This window comes from Pleurodeles waltl, chromosome 10, assembly GCF_031143425.1.
Source record: "Pleurodeles waltl isolate 20211129_DDA chromosome 10, aPleWal1.hap1.20221129, whole genome shotgun sequence".
In the NCBI taxonomy this organism is placed as follows: Eukaryota; Metazoa; Chordata; class Amphibia; order Caudata; family Salamandridae; genus Pleurodeles; species Pleurodeles waltl.
In genome coordinates, this window is record NC_090449.1 from 945,847,913 (window position 1) to 945,860,478 (window position 12,566).

Sequence of the window (12,566 nt, forward strand, 5' to 3'; positions counted from 1 at the left end):
TCCAGTAGTTATGTGTGCATCTCACTTTTTCAATCCAGAATTTCTTGTTTTCTAAATATGATTTATTGATTTTTTAAATTTTCTTAATAGTTCATTAAAACCAGATCTCTTTGTAAAATAAGATGTAAAATACATAAAATATGTTAGACTTTTCATCCTTGGCGTGGTCTCCCTTAACGTTTTGCCTCTGTTACCCAGGTTGTTGATGTGTGCTGGACTCTGATTTTACTGTTTTTGTTACTCTTGGCACTTTACCACTGCTATCCAGTGTTAAAGTGCAAGTGCTCCTTTACAAAATGTGTATGTAATTGGCTTATCCATGATTGGCATATTTGATTTACTAGTAAGTCCCTAGTAAAGTGCCTGGGCAAGGCAGAATTTCACATTCAAAAGAGACTTTACTTTGAAGTAGGCCTACTTCAAAGAAGAAAAGGAGTATAAGAAGGGCACCCAAAACAACAGACTTTAGAAACACTTCTGGAAACAAGAGGAACCTCTGTCTGGAGAAGAACTGAAGATCTGAGGAAGAAGAGCTGCCCTGCATGTGACTGTGCTTTGTGGAGCTATCCTGCAGTTGCTGCTTCTGCAAGAGTAGGTGGGCAAAGACTGGACTTTGTGTGCCTTCCATCTTGAGAAGAAATCTCCAAGGGCTTGATTTAGAGCTTGCCTCCTGTTGTTTGAAATCTCAGGGACAGCAAAGACTTCTCTCTGCCAGCACCTGGAGTCTCTGGAGAGACTCTTACTCTTCCCTGTGGTGCCCATCCAGTTCCTGGGACCCTGAAAGGAGAAGCTGGCAGCCTAAAGATAAGGAAATCCAAGCACAGAGCGCCGTGCGGGGAAATGATCGACGCAACTCCGATCTGCGGCTCCGCAGCTGAGAATCAACGCTTGCAGGAAACGCGACCAAAGAATCGACGCAGGAGAAACGACGCACAGCATCGCTGATGGAGGCTGGGAGATCACAACCGGCACTGCAGGGTTTTTGGATCATCATGCGGCTGGATTTCCGACTCAAGTACCGCCATGCGTGGAAAAACAACGCAAGGCCTGCCCGGACCCGAGAGTCCTGACCAGATCAACGCACCACTCTCCTGCAGAGAGAAGAAACGACGTGCCCGACCCAGCGAAGGGAGAAATGACACACGGTCCCACTTGTGAGTGGAATCAATGTATCGCAAACCCTTTTTGACGTGCACTCGCCCGTGCGGGGTTATTTTTGACACACCGAAGGTACTTTCTCACGCTGACAGTGTTAGTGTGTGTTTGAAACTACTTAAAGACCCTTTTTGCTTTTTTATTGATAACTTGACTTGTGTATTGTGGATTTTTGTCGTTTTGGTCTTGTTTTGTTTAGATAAATATTTCCTATTTTTCTAAACTGGTGTTGTGTCATTTTGTAGTGTTTTCATTAAGTTATTGTGTGTGTTGGTACAAATACTTTACACCTAGCACTCTGAAGTTAAACATACTGCTCTGTCAAGCTACCAAGCGGGTAAGCAGGGGTTAGCTGAGGGTGATTCTCTTTTACCCTGAGTAGAGTGAGGGTCCTTGCTTGAACAGGGGGTAACCTGACTGTCAACCAAAGCCCCATTTCTAACAAAATACATAACGTTTATGTAAAGATTGGCATAGTTCTTCGTTTTTTCTAAATATGATTCACTGTATTTTCTGCAAAGTATATTGAGTTGGGTTGGGTGCAAGTAAAAAGAAAAGGACGCAGCACACAGAGAGTTCGTCATCAACAACATTGTGTATGAAGTAATACAGACCCCAACGATTCCAATGTACTAATCTGCAGTGTTTAAAATGGGTTTAGTTTTACTATTATCTATGTCTTAAATTTCATGACAAGTGTATGCACATTTATGCACAATTTCATTACGGTTCTCGAATGTTCACTTAAAGCAATTCACACGAGATCAAAAAACAAAACTTTTTTTATTCAGCAACTGAAAAAATGCAAGCCATTTATTTAACATATGGATGTGGAGCACGTTCGCTTTGAAATAGCAGTTGTCTATATGTATCCTAGATTAATTTCCTGCCAAACTGGATCAGACAGCGTCCCTTTTGGGGAGCGGCTCAGTTTGTAACAACATTTAGTATATGCCGCAGGTCGAGTCAGCATCTGCTTAACCAACATAAACTCCAGTCTGACCTGGGTTGGGCAAGCATGTCTTGGAAACCGAAAGACACGCTTGTATGTCTTTAGCAGAAGTTTATCCAGGAGAGCTTCTATCATCCCCCTCATTATTTCAGCCCCATAAATGAGGATTAGAAGTAGTTTTGCTCTTATTATGGCGGCCAATGTATTCAGAGCATGGCCACAGATTGAGTTTCCTTCGTGCCAAAAGCGTGAACCAGTGCGTGCGCCTTATTTTTTATCGCTTCTTTTAAAGGCGCATAATTGCCTCTAGCATCTATCGTGACTCCTAAGTATCTGTACAAGCTTACTTCCTCTAGGTTCTTCCCGTTCAGATACCATTTACGTTGGCTAGTGGGTCTACGATTGAGAGCAATCATTTTAGATTTGCTGTGGTTAATGTCTAATTTGTTTGTTCTTGCATACTCCTCTAAGCTATTTAGCAGTTTGTGCATGCCAATTTTGGTGCTACTATGCAATAATAGATCATCTGCATATAGCATGTTAGCTATTTGTTCGCCACCAAGAGACGGAGAGTGGGCTGATTGATCGTTTGGTCGGAAGAACTGCCATATACAGATTGAAAAGTGTTGGTGCCAATACACAACCTTGTTTTACACCAACTGTTGATTTAACTACCCGAGATAGAGGTGAGCCTCCCCCCAGTTTAACCTTCACCCATGTGTCAGAGTAAATCAGTTGGCATTTAAAATGGTTTCCAGTAACCCCCATTGCTGAAGTTTGGCCCATAGTTTGCAACGGGGAACACAATCAAAAACAGCTTTAAAATCAACAAAGCACAGGTAGGTGGAGGTCTCAGTTGTTTTTGCTCTGTTGATAGACAGACCTAGTGCCATAAGGTTCTTTAATGTTCCTTGATACTTGGTAAAGTCGCTTTGATTTAAGGGCAGTATGTTGTTATCTGCAATCCATTTCTCTAAATGTTGTAACAGGCAGGTCGAAAAGTACTTGAGATCAACGTCTAAGAGGCAATTAATCTGTAATTACTTGGTTAAACAGCATTCCCTCCCTTATATATGGGGTGAATTATTGAACCTCTCCAGGTTGCCGAAACTGTTCCTGTTGCAAGCACATGATTAAACAATATGGCCAGCAAGTCAGCCCGTCTTTCTGTTGCTTGTTTAAACAGCGCTTGCGGTAAGCCGTTTGGGCCAGGTGCACAGTAAGTTTGCGATTTCCCGATGATTTTTGTTAATTCTGCTGCCGTGATCTTCAATGTATTCGGGACGTTGAAATCCCAATTATTGGGGAGCCCCTGAGTTGGCACCCTTTCTCTGGTGGGCAGCTCCCTTAGATGTGACTTTAAGTAGCACACCCAGGCTTTCTCTGTTATATTGGCGCTGCTAGCTGCCTTAGGAACATTGCCAATGGAGTTAATACGTTTCCAGAATCTTTTGGAGTCAGATGATTTAGACGCATAGTGTAACTTTGCCCAGAGAAACTCTTGCTGATGTTCTTTAAAGGACCATAGTTCCCTTTTGAGAAGTCTCCTTTGCACTTGCAGGGCCGACAGTAGTGATCCATTTTCTGGGAATTTGCACAGATGCCGTAGCAGTCTGCCTACTTCTGCTTTCCTCCTACAAACTTGCTGCGGTATGTGTAAGCGTTTATGATAATTCAGTTGCAGTCCCTTTCTTGCATTTTCTGGGGAGTCTTGATTTATAAGGTCATTAGCAAAGTTTTCCAAACCGTTGTCAAATTTGCCAGATCCATAGCCATGAACTCTAGCCTTAGTAGAGTCTCTTCTGCTTGACTTTCGATGGTATTAGATTACCATTTCAGTCACTTCAGGTTTTCAGTACCAATCACCCCGTTCAGGAAAACCGCTTTCTCTGGCTTCTGTAATGAAGATCGAATCCTGATTATCTGTGGCATGTGGTCACTTTCCACACGGTCCATAATTCTAAAGTCACTCACTAATGTATAAAGAGCAGGATTTACCAGTGTATAGTCAAGGTCAGAAACTGTTTTCCCGGAGGATCTTGTCCATGCAGGCGGGATGTCGGCCGGCTTCTGACCATTTAGTCCCCTAACTTATCTTTCCTACTTTCTGTTGGGAGAGTTTGGCCGGGCACCATTGCTACTGTTTTAATATGATCTTCACCAGGGTTATGGAATAGAGAACGATTAAAATCACCCACAATTAGCCAGTGTGCCGAGTGTACTGTGCTTTTTGTCTTTACCAATTGGTTTAGTAAATTGTTAGCTTCAACTGTTTTCTTTTTTGGATTGATGTATATATTGACTAAAATCAATAGTACCTGTATATTCTTTCCCCAGTCATCAAGCCTTACTAGTTGAAATGGTAGATCTTCCTCCCTATGCTCTGTGATCTTAACAAGAATAGTCGTGCTGACATAAATTGCCAGGCCTCCCTTCGCCCTGCCAGATCTATTAGTTTTCATAGCTGGACTGAAATATTCCATAAATCCTATTAACGGTAATGATTCCTTAGCCCAGGATTCCTGTAGGAGTATAATGTCGAATGAGCTAAAGAATTGGACTACTGCTGGGTCCTCCAACTTTGACAGTAGGCCACCTATATTCCACGAGCAGATGTTCAATGCCCTTTGTGGGGATTGTTCCTTGGCTACTCCATTTTGCCAGTCCCTCCTGTGGACAATGCCAGCGGTAACCATTTCCAGTCATGCTGAGGTCTCTGACTTAAAACTGGTCTCTTCCTTCCTTCCTTCCTTCTTCCTTCCATATTTGAACTCTCAAAGGGGACTGGGGTGCTCTCATTTCACTGGTCATTTCTTCTGTGACTCTACTAGGATGGATGGCAGTCTTGTGCTCCTTGCAGGACTGACCACGCGCCCTTAGGCATTTCTGAATGTTGTAATATTAATAGCGGGGATGGATATCGTTCGCCTTTTTAGAGGACCACCTCAATACCCCAGACTTTCAGAAGATCCTTTCTCTCCATAATCTGTTTGGCGAGGTCCGACGCTGAGAAAATAGTGACTGTATGGTCCGTGAGCTGGTTACCTCTTGCTTGAATTAATTTTATAGTAGAAATGTCATCCGCAGACACATGTTGAAGGTCTGGAAGGGCTTTTATAAGTTTTAAGATAGTGGAGTGACTGAGAACGTCTGTGGGGGATCTTAAGATAAATTCCAGAATCCAAAGCAGCTGATGATTCAGTTCATAGCAATTCATACCTGTTTGAGTGGACCAGTTTTGCTTCACGTGCCAGTTTTGTTTCATATGGATAGTTCACTCTGTCTAATGCTTTGTTCATTTCTCTTGCTGCTTACACTGGGCTGTGATAGTTGGCTAGAGTCTCCTGGCATATTATTCTTTGGCTTTGCACTCTCCTGGCCCCTTGAGGGGCTTGCTCTTTCATCCATGTGGTTGCCAGCTGCTATGGGCAATCGATGCCCCAGGTGGGACCTTGTTAACAGAGTAGCAACCTGGATTGAGGGGATTCTTTGCATCTGCATTTGAGTCACTACTTGTGTTAACTATGCAATAGTGTCCATGTTTTGTCTTCTACTTAACGTGGTACCCTCCGTGCTTGATGCTATGGGATACTTTCTGTGGCCCTTACAGTGGTTAGATGGTGAGATCGTGCTGACTTCCTACCTTTCCTTGCGCGTTTCCACTATCTCTTTGAAAAAAATAAGTTATGGGTTTCTCACCGCACATGGGATTATTGGCCGCTTGTGAGTTCGGTGGTGTTTCCATAGCTTTCATACTAAGGCTTGCTGTATTATTGCTTTCCACCGGGTCGCATTTATCTGCTCTGGTTGGAGATGAAACCACTTGGGGAGAGTAGAGCCTATCCTCTAGTTTCTGCACCGGGGGAGCAGATGTTAACATAGAGGCAAGAGACATAACATGTGTGTGTTTATCATGTCAGGCGGTACAAACTTCTTTTAGTATTCCTTCCAGGATTAGCGGCAGTTGGGATAGTTTGTCTACCACCTCTTTGCAGAAGCAGATGGTAAAATCATTGGTTTGCTTAGCTTGAGCCTTTGTTATCAAGGCATTTAATTCTTCCAGCTTGCCATCTATCCAGAGACAAATACCGCTCAAGTATTTAGTAAATCTACCTGAATGTCCATTTTATTTGAATGAAACTGCAGTGCCATAACTATTGCTTGCATTGAGTTCAGGATTGCGGCCCACATTTCATTCGCACTGATTGCCGCAGAGGATTGTGATTGTGAGTTGGCCTTTTGGTCCCCTCTTGGGACTCCTTCGGTTATATTTGCTTTAAACAGTTAATTCTGTGAGTCTTTCACTTTCTCTTCCTCCACCATCCTGTTTGGAACACCCGGTTTTGTATCCCAGTGCTCCTCGCTTTCACATCCATACATCGAAAAGGAGCAGAGCTTGGTGCTCAGGCACATTGGACCGCCTTGCTGAGAGTCTTGTTCTATGGTTTTCGCGGTTGCTACCATCTCTGAATCCAATATAGATAGGTTAGCTGGACTAGACGTCTGGTGAAGCATGGCGGAATCCGAACAAGTGTTACTCATGATTTTTGCTTGTTTGGGGGCATGGGGAGCTCCTATTGTGGGAGTTAGTACGACTGGGGCTGTGAATAATAAGTCTCCCGTCAGAGACTGCCTTCCCATAATAACTACTGTTGGTGAAAGGGGCGGGGGTGAATTCTCCTTGGTTTTCTTTCCAGAGCTTTCTTTAATTTGCAGGCCTTGAATGAGAGGTGTACTGCCCCCTGAGTTTTGTTGGATTGGTGCCAGCGGAACATTCCTTCTTTCACCATAGATGCGTGCAACAGAAAAGTAGTCAGTTATCTTACGATAATTGAGTGGGGCAACATGGCTGGTTCCCCCCTCCGGGGGGGTCCCAATTTTCCAATTGTCTAGTTCCACACAGCTAATTTTTTTGCCATGCTGATATTTTGTTCAACCGGGCTCCTGCCTGTTTTACTAGTTGAGCTCTGCCACCTTCATTGACTATGGCGATTCAAATCACTACTTGCTCTCCTTTTTACTGTTGCTTCATTCAAATCCTGTTCTCTTTTCCTTTTCCTCTTGGTTTGATTAGTGGTTTGGTTGGTGGCATTATTTCATGCTTTACCCGACCTCATACTCCTTTTCACCGGTTGATCAGTCTGTCTACTTAGCAGGAGATTAGTCTACTCTGTGGGACCTTCAGCTGTATGAGTAGACCATAAGTAAAGGTGTTCTCTAGGTCTGTTATAATACTGTTCAACTTGCCCCAGAGTACTCTCCAATTACTGAATTGTGCAACAGACTTTAATTCATAAGTGTTGTGACACTTCAGTTTCTTATATCCTTTGAGAGTCAAAACAGGAGTAGAAACCGGAGAGTAGAAACCAGAGAGCAAGCTTGTTAATCGACTATGGACTTTGCTGGTCTATGGTGGTGATATATGGTGATGCTGTTAATTGGACAAAGTCTGCGTGGAGCCACCCTTTTTTTGCAGCCCCGTTTTTGTGTGTTAAGTTTCCTTATTTTGCACACACACCACACCTCCGTACCTCTTTGCTGCTTTCTGTTGCTTGGAACTACATCAGTGCCATGTCTGTATTCTGCTTCAGCATCAGCTTGCTCTGCTCTACTCTGCTGCTCTGCGCTGCCTGATCCACTCTTGTCCTGCTTTAGTACCTTTTAGTACCTTTAGTACCTTGTTGGTGCCTTCTTTGGCCTTCCGGGGCCTTTCGGTCAGGTTCGCAGGTTCACTAGGTTCTCCTGGGTTCTCTAAACTTTCTGGGTTGCTGAGTTTCTGGGTTTCTAGGCTGCTGCTCCCACACTGCCCCTCAGGCTCCACGTGCTCACGAGCTCCATGCGCCACTTAATGGTGCCTCTCTTATCTCCGTCACATCCCTATCACGTCTGCCACAAACACCACCAGTCTGCCTCACTAGGGGGCAGACTTAGGGGTGGACACGTCAGCTGGCCACTTGACTTGCTCTCTCTCTCAAAGACCGCTCCGCCTCTGTACTTGCCACTACTTGCTGCCCAGGATCTGGCTCCATAACGCACACTGCGCTGTGTTCCGCGTTACTCCAGGGGTCTCTCCGGGCTCGCCTCAGACCACAACACCACACCACAGCCCAGGAGGTCAATGGGCGGTTGCCGGGGCACCCCGAGAGCCCAGATCTGCCGGCCTGTACCAACCTGCTCTGCAGTGCAGGGGCTGGGAAGGCTGGGGGCGCGGAGAGCTCTAACAGGAGCCCGCGCCCGCCCACACCGCTGTTCCTGCCTTGCCTCACGACTTGATGGTGCCCAGGCTGAGGGATGGAAAGTTCGAGCGTTGGCCACGTTACCCCTGCGTCGCTCATCCTGTCTCACCTCTCGTCACGTCCCTCCTGGAGCTGAATGGGGCAGAGGGGGGCTAAGGGGCTCGGGCGGCTCAGGAGGCTCGCAACTCTGCTTCTGCAACTCCGCTTCTGGGTCAGCTTTGGCTTTACGCGTGCCACATCAGTCGTGGGCTTTGTCAATTATTGTTTTAGTTTATCATTACTTTTGTAAAACTCTACTGTTGAGGGAGATGCTCGGAAATTGACAATGTAAAAAAAACGCTATAAGCGAAAATATATATATATTTTTTTGAGAGGTAATAATTAGTTGAATCGCATGACAAAGTTACAAATACTGGGCTGACATCAAATCAAGTGGAAAAAGGTATTAATCATAAAAAGTACCATCACACATACACAGGTACAGTAACAAAATCAGAATCCCTTAAGATTATAGAAATGTTTCACACAGCGATGTCGCAACCAGGTGGAAGATCCACTAAACCACCCTTAACCGATTCTCAAACTCTCCTTAGCTTACATCGACTTGGATGTCTTTCAATTATTGTGAGCTCCAGGCCACAAAGAAATATAAACTCCTTCTCCCAAGATACAGATTCCAGCACCTCCTTTTGCAGCCAGGATTAAGTAATTGATACTTTTGCACAAGTAACTACAAAATAGAAAACAACAGTGACCTCAGTCAGAACATCAGGACCATGTCTAAACAAAACAGTTTTTGCATCAGGAATAACATTAGTCTTACATAGTTGATTTACCACTGCAAATAATCTGTGCCAAAATGGTAAAGTTGCAAAGATATGAACTGTTATCGGCCTCAGGTTCATCACACCATAAACAAGCCTATGATTCCATCAAACACCACTTATGAAGCCTAAATGATGTATAATATATATTGTTTAAGAGTTTAAAGGAGTGTACATTAATCAGATAAGCATCATGAGTGATTTCAGCCAAAATATTAGTGTAGCGTATGCCAGACACAGAGACATTACACTGCATACTAAGAGACCACTAACAGCAAGTACATCAAACTCATCACCCACTTTCCCCTGATGCCAAAAGATCAAATAAAAGGTATGAATGAAACTGTGCTTAGTTATTTTAATGAAACTCTCAAGGAATTCATTACAATTCATATCAATGTCCATATCGGGAAGTTGCTGTCCAAATTCTCTTAGTTGTACATAACAGAACACCCCCATTTTTGGGAGCCTGTAGTGCCTATTAATTTTATGAAAAGAGAAGAGAGTACCATTCTTAAAAAAATGACCCAAACACTGAATGTTAGCAAAACACCAGCATTTAAGAAAACTATCTTGGAAGGAAGACGGGGAGGTAGGATTGTTACCCAGCAGAGTATATTGATGAAACCTGGCTACTTGACAGGTGTCTCGAATAGCCTGCCACGCCATATGGTACACATATAATTTCTTAAACAGTGTATGCTTGAAGAAGACAGTATCAACCAGCCCTTGGTTTGCTGTAATAATTGCTAAAATGGTCCACTACTCAGGAAAAAGGCCTGCAAGATCCCATGATCTAAGCCCCACAATAGCAGAGAGCCAAAACATAAGCACAGCTAATAAGTAACAGTTCCACAGGAGCGGGAGAAGTTAAAGGTATTGAATAGCACAACATGGTTTTTTTCAAGCCCAAATACATTTTTGCAAGCTACTTTCAACTTTATTAAAGAAAGTTTTGTATGGATAAAAAGGAATAGAACTGAATAGATTTAAGTACTGTGCCAAAACAGTCAACTTGATAATATTGGATCTCCCAATCTGACGGAGATGTAGCCTGTTCCATTTTCTAAATAGAGAAAGGTATTCCATATATAATGCTCCACAGTTCAAGGATACCACAGTGTCCATATCAAATGATATATGGACACCCAAATATTTGACCGAGGTTACATAGCGAGGGTCCTCTTTATTTTATTCCTTACTGACGATAATCTCAGTTTTATCGATGTTCAGTTTATACCCAGAACGTACCCAAATGCCTTAGCTGCGTCTTCTATCACTGGCAGTGCAGTTGCCAGTGATGCTGTAAGAAAAGCAATATCATCAGCACAGACTAAAAGCTTAGCCTCCCAGTTGTGCAGCCTCAACAATGAGATTGAGGTTCTCATATTTAATACATGAATACAGGGATCAAAGTATAGTTCAAATAGCAACGGGGAAAGAGGACACCCTTGCCTAGATTCACAACCTATTTGAATAATCTCAGAGAGCATACCCATATACAAGACCCTCGCTGTCAAAGTTCCTGGCAACACAACCAGGCCAAAATCCCATTGCTTTCATGACCACCCATATGTACCACTGGGAGACGCTGTTGCATGACATTTCAGCACTCAAAAGGATCATCCTGGCAGATCCCTTTAGTTACCTCACCACATCCAAGATCCAAGGTAGAGATGGCAAGATTGACATGGGAGGTGGGATCCTGTAAGGGGACAAATCTGTGCTGCATTCAGTCTGTTAGTGAAGTGATTACAGCTGCAAGCCAATTCGACAAGACCAGAGTATAGATCTTAGGGCCATATGTACGAACACGTTTTCCCATAGACACAGAATGGGTAAAACCCTTTGCTACATCTGGCCCTTAGAGTCACAACTGATCAAAGAAATGGGGCGATATGAACCACAATTTAGAGGGTCTTTGTTCTTTTTTACAAATATAGAAATGTACGTGACGGTGGAACTGATGTTAGAAAAGCCGTTGAGTTATTTAACTCAGTAAAAAGAGTGATCAGAATGTCCTTAAACTGCTCATAGAACTCAGTTCAAGATAAGAGTCTGGCCCTGCTGCTTTACCACTTGCAAGTTTCAAAGTAGCCATTTCAATCTCCTCCTTAGTTATATTACCACCAAGCACTGCTTTGTGCCCATCTGTAAGCTGATTCAGTTTAGAGATCTGCACATATGAATCAATCATATCCTGAGTGGCAACATATTCTTCTTTATATAAATCTGAGTAAACCTGATGGAAACTGCTAAAATCTCAGGACCACTTGTAACCACTTTCTCACCAGAGTTTCTAATACCCTGAATCAAGTTGTTATGACTCTTTTCCTGCAAAAATAATGTTTGTCTCTAAAAGCACACAGTGACATAGTGTAGTCCCTGGCACTAAAGGGAACTGATCTGTGTGCAGGTGTGCTCCTTGTGAAAGAGCAGAACACCATTACTCACAGGAAAGTTAGCAAACGGCTGAATTGTGCTGAACCATTGCCCCATGATGTATGTGGAAGAAAAATGTGAATGACACAACAACAGACCAATGTGTGAAAAGGGCTGGCCTTATGCCCCTAAAAGTAAATAAACTACACTTGTAATTTTAATGACATCAAATATCATGGCCAACACCAGGCCTAAAAAGTATTGGTAATTTCAAACATTTTGGCCCTCATTACAACCCTGGCGGTAAAGTCCGCTGACCGCCATGCTGACGGTCGTCAACATACCGTGTCTGCGGCGGAAATCCGCTAAGGGTATTATGACCCACACTTAAAAATCCTCCACAATACAGACACCCACACAAGTCCGCCACACCAAAGGTCAGTGATAAACTGGCAGTACCAAAACCCACACCGTCACGCCATCAGGAGTACACCCACACTATCACAACCCACGAATCAACGCGGCGGTCATTCAACCACGATAAACCATTGGTGGTACACACCGCTGCGCTTAAAATACACACACATTTACAAAACACAACCACATTGGACAATTCAAAATACACACACCTGACACACATACACACACCACACCCACACACTCACATCACTATACAACACACACCCACATTACCCACAACCCCTTACAATTAAATATTTGGAAGAAGCAAAGCGAGAGAAAAGCAAAGACAACACCATCACTCATACACCATCCATGCACCTCAAAGAACACACCCCAACCCATCACCCCACACATCACATCACACATCACCTCACACATCACTCACACCACATCATGGCACTTCAAAGACACCCCAGGTTTTCTGAGGAGGAGCTCAGGGTCATGGTGGAGGAAATCATCCGGGTAGAGCCACAGCTATTCGGATCACAGGTGCAGCAGACATCCATTGCAAGGAAGATGGAGCTATGGCGGAGAATTGCCGACAGGGTCAGCGCA

The 12,566-nt window shown here is 43.7% G+C and overlaps 1 protein-coding gene across 1 annotated transcript in view; it reads right to left on the bottom strand.

The window, feature by feature from the left end:
* Nucleotides 1-12,566, bottom strand: part of ASB4 (ankyrin repeat and SOCS box containing 4) — a 175,681-nt gene that overhangs the window by 19,236 nt on the left and 143,879 nt on the right. The window lies entirely within an intron of this gene.